Here is a 12,123-nt window from a genome sequence, read left to right as displayed (position 1 = left end):
GTACCATGCTTCCTCCCTTTTTTCACAGGGCTTAAGAGTCAATGCCGCTGTCTACCCAAAGGTGTTGGAGAAAACTGTGAGGCCCTGGATAGACAGAGTACGCAACAAAAGACCATATGTCTTCGAAGATAATATGCCATCACATAAGGCTAAGACAACCCGGGCGTAAATGCGTACCAATCTTCATGATCATGTTCTTCCAGACACATGGCCTCCTAGCTCACCAGATCTCAATCCACTGGACTACTACATATGGGGTGCTGTCGAGAGAGAGGTCAATAAACATCCCCGTAATATCATACATTCTCTCAAGCCCACCGTATGCGGCACTATGTCCAGATTTGATAGCGATCTTCTGATTCAGACATAGCAACACTTCCGGCCTAGTATTGAAGCAGCCGTTTATGTTAATCGTGGATTCATTAAGTAGATGTGATAAATGGATCTTCGAGACTATTTTTTTTCTTATGGATCCCTTTGATTCCTATTTTAGTCACATGGACCCCCCATAGCCATTCAGTGTTTGAAAAAAAAAACATATTTATAATTAAATATTATTAGGAATTGTACAAAATCACTGTTAAAATATTCTGTGTATTGCAGAAGTAAAACCAATTTATTGCACATAAATTTAGAGGCCATGTGGACCCCTGTTAAGTATCAGTGCACTAGAGATACGTACTATACCTGAATCTCGATGATAAGAGTTATAGAGGTGTATCACAGACGACAACAGATAAAATTCCCTCATGATCATGTTCTTCCCTTTGTCCCTTTATATATATATATATATATATATATATATATATATATATATATATATATATATATATATATATATATATATATATATATATATATATATATATATATATATATATATATATATATATATATATATATAAGTGTACGTGGCATACGAGTGGGTATATATTTATAAAAAAGAAGTTTGAAAACACCAATTTATAAAAAATGAATTTTATTTTAAAATTTTGTCAGATATTTTGAACATGTTTCGGTTCTTGTAAAAACGAACGTTATCAAAAATACATATTTAAAAAAATGAAATTAAATGAAGAGTTCATAATTGTTCCTTACTGATGTCAATAGTCCACGTGGGGGAATTTTTGTTGGTTGTAGTAGTAGCAGTGACCCTGTTGGTAATGGTAAAATAATATATATATATATATATATATATATATATATATATATATATATATGCGTGTCTGTGGTGTAATTTGAGGTGTAAATGCAGCTCTTAAATTTAAGTACCAGCTGCGTACTACGTTCGATCAAATTTATCGACCCCGAAAGGATGAAAGGCAAAGTCGACCTCGGCGGAATTTGAACTCAGAACGTAACGGCAGACGAAATACCGCTAAGCATTTCGCCCGACGTGCTTAACGTTTCTTATTTCTTTATTGCCCACAAGGGGCTAAACATAGAGGGGATAAACAAGGACAGACAAAGGGATAAAGTCGATTACATCGAACCCAGTGCGTTACTGGTACTTAATTTATCGACTTCGAAATGATGAAAGGTAAAGTCAGCCTCGGTAGAATTTGAACTCAGAACGTAACGGCAGACGAAATACTGCTAAGCATTTTGTCCGGCGAGCTAACGTTTCTGCCAGCTCGCCACCTTCGCAGATTTTCTCTTCATTTTGAAAAGGCGGCTAGCTGACAGAATCGTTAGCGCGCCGGACGAAATGCTTAGCGGTATTTCGTCTGCCGTTACGTTCTGAGTTCAAATTCCACCGAGGGCGATTTTGCATTTCATCCTTTCGGGGTCGATAAATTAAGTACCAGTTACGCACTGGGGTCGATGTAATCGTCTAGTCCCAACGAAATTTCGGGCCTTGTGCCTAGAGTAGAAAAGAAAAACTGCGACACAAAGAATTATAGAATTTTCTTGATAGGCCGCTAATATCGTGTCATACACCTGGGACCTATTGGGTCTTTGAAACCAACAGATTAAAGAAATTAGCTGCATGACCAATCTTCCACATATTACAGAAGCATTACATTCTCTGGGATTAACAGCACAAAGGTAATCTGAAAGAGAAAGAGAATAACATCGATGAAGCAATGCACGCACAGGTTTCTGTGTTCCTTTCTGATGAAGAGCGTAGGCTCGAAACGTTAAAAACTTTCTGTATTCCCGAGTGTTATACTAATACATCAATTTGTTGTTTACACCACCTGTCTTCGTCTGTTGCTTTTTCATGAATTCTCCTATATATATATATATATATATATATATATATATATATATATATACGTATGTGTGCATTTGTGTGCGTGTGTTTGTTTATGTATATGGCTGTGTGGTAAGAAGCTGGCATGGCAACCACATGATTTTAGGTTCAGTCCCACTTTGTGGCACCTTGGGCAAGTATCTTCTACTCTAGCCTCGGGCCGACCGAAGCCTTGTGAGTGGACTTGGTAGACGGAAACTGAAAGAGGCCCGTCATATGTGTGTGTGTGGGGGGGGGGGGTATCTATGTTTGTCCAACCAGTATCGGTTGACAACCAATGTTGGTGTGTTTACCTCCCCGCAACCTAGCGGCTCGGCCAAAGAGAACGATAAAATAGTACTAGGCATACAAAGAATAAGTCCTAGGGCAATTTGTTCGACTAAAGGTGGTGCTCCAGCATGGCCACAGTCAAATGACCGAAACAAATAAAAGGATATGTATATATACTCTTTTACTCTTTTTCTCTTTTATTTGTTTCAGTCTTTTGACTGTGGCCATGCTGGAGCACCGCCTTTAGTCGAGCAAATCGACCCTAGGATTTATTCTTTGGAAGCCTAGTAATTATTCTATCGGTTTCTTTTGCCGAACCGCTAAGTTACGGGGACGTAAACACACCACCATCGGTTGTCAAGCGATGTTGGGTGGACAAACACAGACACACAAACATATACACACACATACATACACATATATATATATATACATATATACGACGGGCTTCTTTCAGTTTCCGTCTACCAAATCCACTCACAAGGCTTTGGTCGGCCCGAGGCTATAGTAGAAGACACTAGCCCGAGGTGCCACGCAGTGGGACTGAATCCAGAACCATGTGGTTGGTAAGCAAGCTACTTACAACACAGCCACAGTCAATCCAAACATGAACAAGCAAGAAAAAACACGAAAGAAAAAAGAAGAAAGAGGATTTCACGTTTCGAGCGGAGCTCTTCATCAGAAATATAGAAAAAGTCCGAAGAAGGGAAGACGGAGAAAGAAAATCGCCAACGATATATATATATATACATATATATATATATATATATATATATATATATATATATATATATATATATATATATATATATATATACACGCATGTATGTATGTATTTACATATATAGGGTATAGTTCCGTGATGATAAGATCAAGAAAAAAAAGTACTCTGTTTGGTCAATGATAAATAATGTTAAATGAACACAGTATGAGTATTTAATAGTTTCATGCAATGAAAACGACCCAAACAACCTTTTTATAACAAGTCTGATTCATTCGTGCAATCTTCAGACTATTCTGCGTTAAATCTATAATAAATCTCTGAGCGAGATATAAGCAGTAGCAGCACGACATCGTGATACTCAAAAGTTCCTGGCTTTAAGGGTGTCGCGAAAGGCCTAGCTGGAGGCCCAACCTTCTGACTTCTTTTACAGGGCTGACAAAAACTGAAGGACCGCTGCAATAAGTGTCTGAATCTGAGAGAGGAAAACGTCAAATGAAATCATTATTAACTGATCCTCCCGTATTGTCTTTTACCCAAAGCCAGGAACCTTTTTCTACCTACCTACCCAAACACCTACCTACCTACCTACCTACCTACCTACCTAACGGAGGCGAAATGGCCCAGTGGTTAGGGCAGCGGACTCGCGGTCATAGGATCGCGGTTTCGATTCCCAGACCGGGCGATGTGAGTGTTTATTGAGCGAAAACACCTAAAGCTCCACGAGGCTCCGGCAGGGGATGGTGGCGAACCCTGCTGTACTCTTTCACCACAATTTTCTCTCACTCTTACTTCCTGTTTCTGTTGTGCCTGTAATTCAAAGGGTCAGCCTTGTCACACTGTGTCACGCTGAATATCCCCGAGAACTACGTCAAGGGTACACGTGTCTGTGGAGTGCTCAGCCACTTGCACGTTAATTTCACGAGCAGACTGTTCCGTTGATCGGATCAACTGAAACCCTCGACATCGTAAGCGACGGAGTGACAACAACAACAACCTACCTACCTACTTACATACATACATACATAAATACATACATACATACATACATACCTGTGTGACCGAATTTAAGTGTGTTTTACGAAGGAAATCGTATTTCTAGAATTTCCTGTTTCTTGTTTTTTCTTTTCACACAGACGTGAACAGAATAGGAATTTGCCATTTTTCTTCTGCACATTCGCCGACACGCCCTCGCATTTGATAACACCACCACACCCGCCCACCCACCTCTAGTATACAGTCAAAAGCTCTCGATATAAATACTACCGGGATTAGTTAATCCGGCTTTGGTATATATAGGGGAGATGTATGTGATACATTTATGGAATCGGTAAGGTTAAATAGCAGACGTCTACTGGTCTCGATATACACGAATATACTCCCCGCCCCCGTGGAGGCGCAATGGCCCAGTGGTTAGGGCAGCGAACTCGCAGTCATAGGATCGCGGTTTCGATTCCCAGACCGGGCTTTGTGAGTGTTTATTGAGCGAAAACACCTAAAAGTTCCACGAGGCTCCGGCAGGGGATGGTGGAGAACCCTGCTGTACTCTTTCACCACAACTTTCTCTCACTCTTACTTCCTGTTTCTGTTGTGCCTGTATTTCAAAGGGTCAGCCTTGTCACACTGTGTCACGCTGAATATCCCCGAGAACTACGTTAAGGGTACACGTGTCTGTGGAGTGCTCAGCCACTTGCACGCTAATTTCACGAGCAGGCTGTTCCGTTGATCGGATCAACTGGAACCCTCGACGTCGTAAGCGACGGAGTGCCAGCAACAAACTCCTCGCCCCCACACGTACATACATACACACACACACACACACACACACACACACACACACATCCACATACACGCACGCACACTCACTCATGCGTGCGCAAATACACGTACACGACAAAAATGTGACCTGTCTATGTTCGAAATTTATATATAATCTTCTAAGTCGAAAAATTTCATTCAACTGAGATTATCCATGCAATTGGTACACAAAATCTCTTTCTCAATTCATTGATTTATCTCGATGATCTTTGGCAAAGGATTGCTTTGTCCCCAGTGCTTCGGCTTCTCTAGATCTTCTCCATATTTTTTTTCGGTCTGCGGCACTTCCATCGGAGGGTTCACCTTGTAATGTTGGAAACGGGTTTCCGAAGTGTGTCAACCAACCTACTCTAATTTCTTTTCTTGATCTATGTTTCGATAGGTTGCCGGATTGCCTGGGCCTATCTGGCCATCTCACCCGATGTGAACTTCACAGTCACAGGAAAGAACATTGAAGAATGTCACTCATTTCACACACTGAAGAAAGCGTTGTAAATAAGGAGAACGGAACAGATCAGGACATAAAGTCAAGGATTGGGAAAGCTATAACTGCCTTCAGGTGGATTCGACCTCTCTTGAGACCAAACCTTGTCAACAAATACAAAACTCGGGATCTTACGCAATTCGGGATCTTACGCAACTCGAGATCTTATTTTAACGACTGATATGTATTGATCTATGGCAGAATATATACACAGAGTTATCCAAAAAGAAGGAGCCGATTTCATTACGCAGTATTTTAATAAGAAAAAGCAATTGAAAACTCCAGCTAAGTCACAAGTATTTACTTACAATCAACATTTATTTCCTGTCTTACAAGTGTTCAATGTTGCCACCACCTGCAGCATGGGCAACATCTTTGTAAGTCCTAGGCTTACAAAGAATCCTGGGAGCGATTTGTTCGACTAAAGGCGATGCTCCAGCATGGCTGCAGTCAAATGAATGAAACAAATACATCCCTAAAGTCTCCCTCTAGAGATGTTTAAAAGCTAAAAACACCAAGGGGGTCAGTTTAGGACGACGTAAACGATGCAGAATGAGGGGGTAGTATTGGTCTTTGAACTTAACTGATGAAAGTAACGATGAATAGATCGATCTATGTATGTGTTTTATAATAATAAATGCACCCTTTTAAAGCCTAGCCAGGCTCATGGGCCCGGTTTCCCGGTTTCAATGGCGTATGTGTTCCCCAGCTGGACGGGACGCCAGTCCATCGCAGCGTTTCTCATTTTTGCCAGCTGAGTGGACTGGAGCCAAGTAAAATGAAAGGCAAAATCAACCTCGGCGGAATTTGAACTCAGAACCTAGCGGCAGACGAAATACCACCGCTAATCATTTCGCCCGGCGTTCTAACGACTCTGCCAGTTCACCGCCTTCTTACAAAATGATTACGAGGAACAACTATGTGGTCACTCGACCGGTTAGAAATAACAACCAAATCCCCATAAATGGCTCGAGTGTGGGTGGCGCGACACGCTGGATAAGCTAGTCCCAGAAATTTTGTTTAATAGCAAAATGACAAGACGTCTCGGTTTAAACGTCCTTCAGCCGATAAGTCTTCCTGATCTAGATTTATAAAACAACAACCCGTAGTTGTTATCGGGATATATTGCTGATGTTGTTATTCAACCATGGCCGAGTAAAATTACTGTCACAAATTCTTCTCGCCTCACACAACTACATATGCGTGTGTGTGTGTGTGTGTGTGTGTGTGTGTGCATGTATGTATGTAGGTATGTGCACCCACACACACACACACATATATACTTTAATATTTTTATCCACATACGCGCTGGCGTGGCTGTCTGTTAAGAGGCTTGCTTCCCAACCAAATGGTTCCGGGTTCAGTCTCACTGCATAGTACCTTGAGCAAGTGTCTCCTACTATAGCCTTGGGCCAACTGAAGTCTTGTTAGTGAATTTGGTAGACGGAAACTGAAAGAAGCCTGTCGTATGTATTGTGTTTTCCCCCACCACCACCACCGCTTGTCAACAAGTGTCGGTTTGCTTACGTCCCCGTAACTTAGCGATAAAATAAACCAGGTTTAAAAAAGAAAGTACTCGGGTCAATTCGTTCCATTAAAAATACTCTCCAAAGTGGTGCTCCAGCATGGGGCTGTCGACTGATTCGAAGTACCTGATTCATGGTTTTCTATCTTTGGATTATGTCACCATTAAATACCTTCGGAGTACGTGGTTTCGGCACCTTTGATTGTGTGTGTGTGTGTGTGTGTGTGTGTGTGTGTGTGTGTGTGTGTGTGTGTGTGTATGTATGTATGTATGTATATATATATAGATATAGATATAGATATATGCATATATCCATACATATATGTACATACCTACATCTATATATATACATAGATGCATATATGGCTACAGGGCATAAAAAAACGTTAAACACAATGAGAAACGAAAAACGAAAACAGAAAACGAACTTTTTTCGAACACCGAAAAAAACAAACAGAGAAACGAGACATGCAACATAAAGAGTATATCCCTTCGTCAGTTGTCCCAATTCCATCTACTCCGCGTTTCGAAGGCAAGGACAATACGCGACTTCGTTGGAACAGTCCTTCCCGCAAAGCAAATTAAATAAAATTTGGAATTTTTTTCGGTGGGTGAAAGTGTTAACAAGAACAGGACAGTGAGAACAAGACAGTAAAAGCAAGTAAAAGCACGACAGTAAAAACAAACGGTGAGGGCTGTTGGGCCAAGACGATAGAAAAATTATTATGAATGCTTGGTAGAAGAGACAGAAAAATTCATGTTTGTTCTCTAGGAAGACCAGTGGGCAGAAAGAAGGAACCCCTTTCGTCACGTGTCAGCGACGAGAGGGTCAAGGAAGAAGAGGAGAGTCGGCCCGAGGTTGTAGTAGAAGACACTTGCCCAAGGTGTCACGCAGTAGGACTGAACCTGGAATCAAGGGGTTGGGAAGCAAATGGTTAGAGCAGCGGATTCGCGGTCGAGGGATTGCGGGTTCGAATCTCAGACCGAGCGATGTGTGTGTTTATGAGCGAAACACCTAAGCTCCACGCGACTCCGGCAGATGGTGATGGCGGACTTCTGCTGACTCTTTCGCCATAAATTCATCTCACTCTTTTCCTCTTGCATCTAGCTGATCACCTGCGACGGACCGGCGTCCCGTCCAGGTGGGGAACCTATACGCCAATGAAACCAGGAAACTGGACCTTATGAGCCAGGCATGGCACGAAGGAACAAACAACAACAACAGCATTATCTTCGAAACGTCTAGTTAGAATAGAGACAGCTGATGAATGGATATTCCAAGTGACTTTCCGTTTCCCTATGTGTTCGTTCCGTTGTCTGTAGTTCATTGTTCTAACGTCCTGTACCCTGATATGCATATATATACACATGTAGATGTAAGTATGTACATATATGTGTGTATACATGTATATATATTCTTTGTATTATTATTATTATTATTATTATATATATATATATATATATATATATATATATATATATATATATATATATATATATATAAGCAGTAAGGTATTGTATGCGGGAACAAACAACCCCGCATGACACAATTTGCTAATGTTGTTATTGCTGGTGTGCTTATTGATCTAAATCGTTGTATTGTGTTCACAGCTGCCATGACTATAGTTGTTGAAGCTGTTTACATGTTAACCAGCCAACTGTAACCAGTAAACAACTTTAACACCTACACCAGAGATATTTACCTTTTCTGGTGCGCATTCCTCTGAATTAGGCGTGTAAAGTGTGGTTATGACGTAAGCGTTTACGTCATACTGACTTAAAAACACAGCACTGGAGCTATCACTGAGTAAGACTTTAAAAGTGTAATGTCACTGAATTTCGTTCTAAAAGTGCTATAAAACCGCAGGAAATTTTATTACATTTATATATGTATACATATATTAGTTTTTGATTATTATCAAAGCCGCAAAAAACATCACAAAAAACTGCTGCTCAAAGTTTTCCCTTCCCGTTCGTCGCGCATTTTTGATGACAGCTGCCCGACCGACGGGAACATGAAACTCAGAGTGGCAGTTTTTTTTTGCGATGCTTTTGCAGCTTTAATAATAATAATAATAATAATAATAATAATAATAATAATAATAATAATAACAAAGCATATTACTCTACCTCCAGTATTCGAGTACTATGTTTTTTCCACCTTGTTTCGCACTCATGTTCTTACTCGTATGTGTGTGTGTGTGTGTGTGTGTGTGTGTGTGTGTTTTATCCCTTCACTTCTCTTCTTTCAGCGTTTGTGCGTTTGAAAATAAATTATTATCTTATTCGTATCTATCTCACAATACACATTTCAACGCTTCTAAGGCAAACATCGGTTTATTTGCATTTATTGTAATATATATATATATATATATATATATATATATATATATATTATAATAAATGCAAATAAACCAATGTTTGCCTATATATATATATATATATATATATATATATATAAATCAAAATAAGCAACAAGGTTATTCAAAGTTAATGCAGTACGATCGTTTCATGCGACTCCATTTATTTAAGCAATGTGAGCATTACATTAAATGTAGATTGCAGAGCAATTTTCAGCTGCACAAAGATACAGAAAATTTACTGAAATTTCATTTCAGTAGAAGGACATATTGTAACTACATTTAAACAATCCAAGTGGAAGGAAGAATACAAAAAAATAAGACTTCAGTACTTATTCTTTTGTAGCCTGATACTTATTCTATCGGCTCTTTTTGCCGAACCGCTAATTTACGGGGACGTAAACAAACCGACACTGGTTGTCAAGTGGGCGTGGGGAACAAACACTGACACAAAGACATGTGTATTTATTATTAATAAAAGCGAAATTCTGTCTGTTCGTCAGGACCCTTATATCTCAGTTGACATTTGGTCTACATAAATGACTGAAACAAGTAAAAGAGTAAAAGATATATATATATATATATATATATATATATATATATATAAGTTCAAAAAAAGACAAAAAAACAACAACGTGAGGACGTGATACGGATAGTGTTATTAGACGCTCGGGAAAGGAAAGAGAGAGTATGACGTTTCGGGCGGAGCCCTTCGTCGGAAACAAGGAAAGTTCAAAGAAGGGAAAAAAAGGAGAAAGAAAAAACATATATATATATATATATATATATAATAAATGAGTATATGCATATATACGTACATGTATGTACATACCTACATCTACCTGTAGATGCATATCTGGGTACAGAACGTTGCAAACAAAACGTAGAAAATGATAAACAGAGTACAGAAAACACATAGGCTACATAGAGAACATTTCCTTCATCAGCTGCCTCCATTCTAGCACTGGCGTTTCGAAGAGTTAGGGCATATATATATATATATATATATATATATATATATATATATATATATATATATATATATATATATATATATATATATATATATATATATATATATATATATATATATATTTAATGAATGGAGTAAAACGCATATGTTAACTGCATACTTTTATTTCCAACATATGTTTCGAAGATTACAAATTATACCATCCATAGGAATCGGCGATGTTAAAAATGTAATCTTCTCTTCAGGGAAAAGCATGGGAACCAGCTTAAACGTAAGACATATATATATATATATATATATATATATATATATATATATATATATATATATATATATATATATATATATATATATATATATATATCGCTAGTGACGAGATGAATCGCTGCTATCTGTAACGGTCGAGCTTCCACCACCGATGAGACTAAGAAAGATCGAGTTCATGTGATCAAGGAGTCTCGGCGCTGGGAGTTGGTGGAGATTTATTTCCCTGCTGGCGATATCAAACAAGCGTGCATTTTGCACGAAAAAACCTGTATGAGAGTTTCTCTCGAGGCATCTACTGCAGTAAACCTTGTTCTAACAGAACATCCATATTTAAGTGGGGATAAATATTACCTCTCTGTGTAGGAGGGCCTGGCAGATTATGATATCATCTGGGAAGAGAGACTATTGACGGGGTTTGTGCTGGGTGGAGATCTCGTGTCACCGATGTTTCTTGGAAAAGGAGCGGAAATAGCACTGAGTCTAGTAATGAAGAACGCTTTGCTTCCACGTCTGATGACGTCTTATAAATCTTGTTTAATCGGTCAATCATTAACCTTTAATATTCCTCCTAAGCTCGGTATTTAAACGCAGTCGTGGTTATTTCTGATGTTTAATAACATTTGAAATAATTAACTCAACTTTTTTGCTTATAACGAAACAACCTGGGAGACAGTTGTTGCATGCTGCATAGAAGCACATGCAAGAGGATCGCAGCCAATGCTTCCCTCTTCTTCCTCCTCCTCCTCATCATCATCATCATCATCAACACCATCATCATTATCATCATCATCATCATCCTCATCCACCACCACCACCGCCTCCTCCTCATTATAACACTAGAAGCTATGAACATTTTTGCCATCAAGTGTGTCTCTTATACATCTTGAGGTCTTGTTGTTGTTGCTAGTGGTGGTGGTGGTGGCGGTGGCGGTGGTTGTGGTGGTGGCGGTGGTTGTGGTGGTGGCAGTGGCGGTGGTTGTGGTGGTGGTGCTGTTGCTGTTGCTCTGCTCTCTTGAGCCCATGTCAGCTCTGATTCAACAGACATATGACCTAAGTCATTCCAATCGTAACCATCCCATCTTTTTTCTTGTTTTTTTTTTTGTTGTTTTTTTTTAGGCATATTTTATAAAACCACATAATCGACAGTCGCCTTACCTTATTTAAAATGGTGACGTTTGATTCAAGGGAGATTTAATTGCTATTTCTAGCAGGTCATGCAAGCATTTAAAAGCTTCCTCGTTGACTTGACAGTCACGAGATTGTCTCATATAACTCTTATGTGCGTGAATATCTGTATGCTTGTCAGAATGGATAAGTGTGAGTGTGCGCATGCGTATGTTGTAAGCAGCCTGGACAAACATTGTGTTGTTGTGTACAACAAATACAAACTCAATATTCACTCGCCGGAAGTGAAAACATTGTCCGCGAATAGTTCCTTTATTCTTTTA

At 39.3% G+C, this 12,123-nt stretch overlaps 1 long non-coding RNA gene across 1 annotated transcript in view; it reads right to left on the bottom strand.

The window, feature by feature from the left end:
- Positions 1–1,613: 1,613 nt before the first annotated feature.
- LOC149131237 (uncharacterized) overlaps positions 1,614–12,123 on the bottom strand; it is a 58,484-nt gene continuing 47,974 nt past the window's right edge. The window contains exon 3 of the long non-coding RNA XR_016238190.1: positions 1,614–2,054. This is a non-coding gene — a long non-coding RNA (uncharacterized LOC149131237). The remainder of the gene's footprint in view (positions 2,055–12,123) is intronic.

This window comes from Octopus bimaculoides, chromosome 24, assembly GCF_046866305.1.
Source record: "Octopus bimaculoides isolate indiv1 chromosome 24, ASM4686630v1, whole genome shotgun sequence".
Taxonomy (NCBI): Eukaryota; Metazoa; Mollusca; class Cephalopoda; order Octopoda; family Octopodidae; genus Octopus; species Octopus bimaculoides.
Note: the sequence above shows the minus strand (reverse complement) of the source record. Positions and strands in the feature narration are given on the sequence as shown.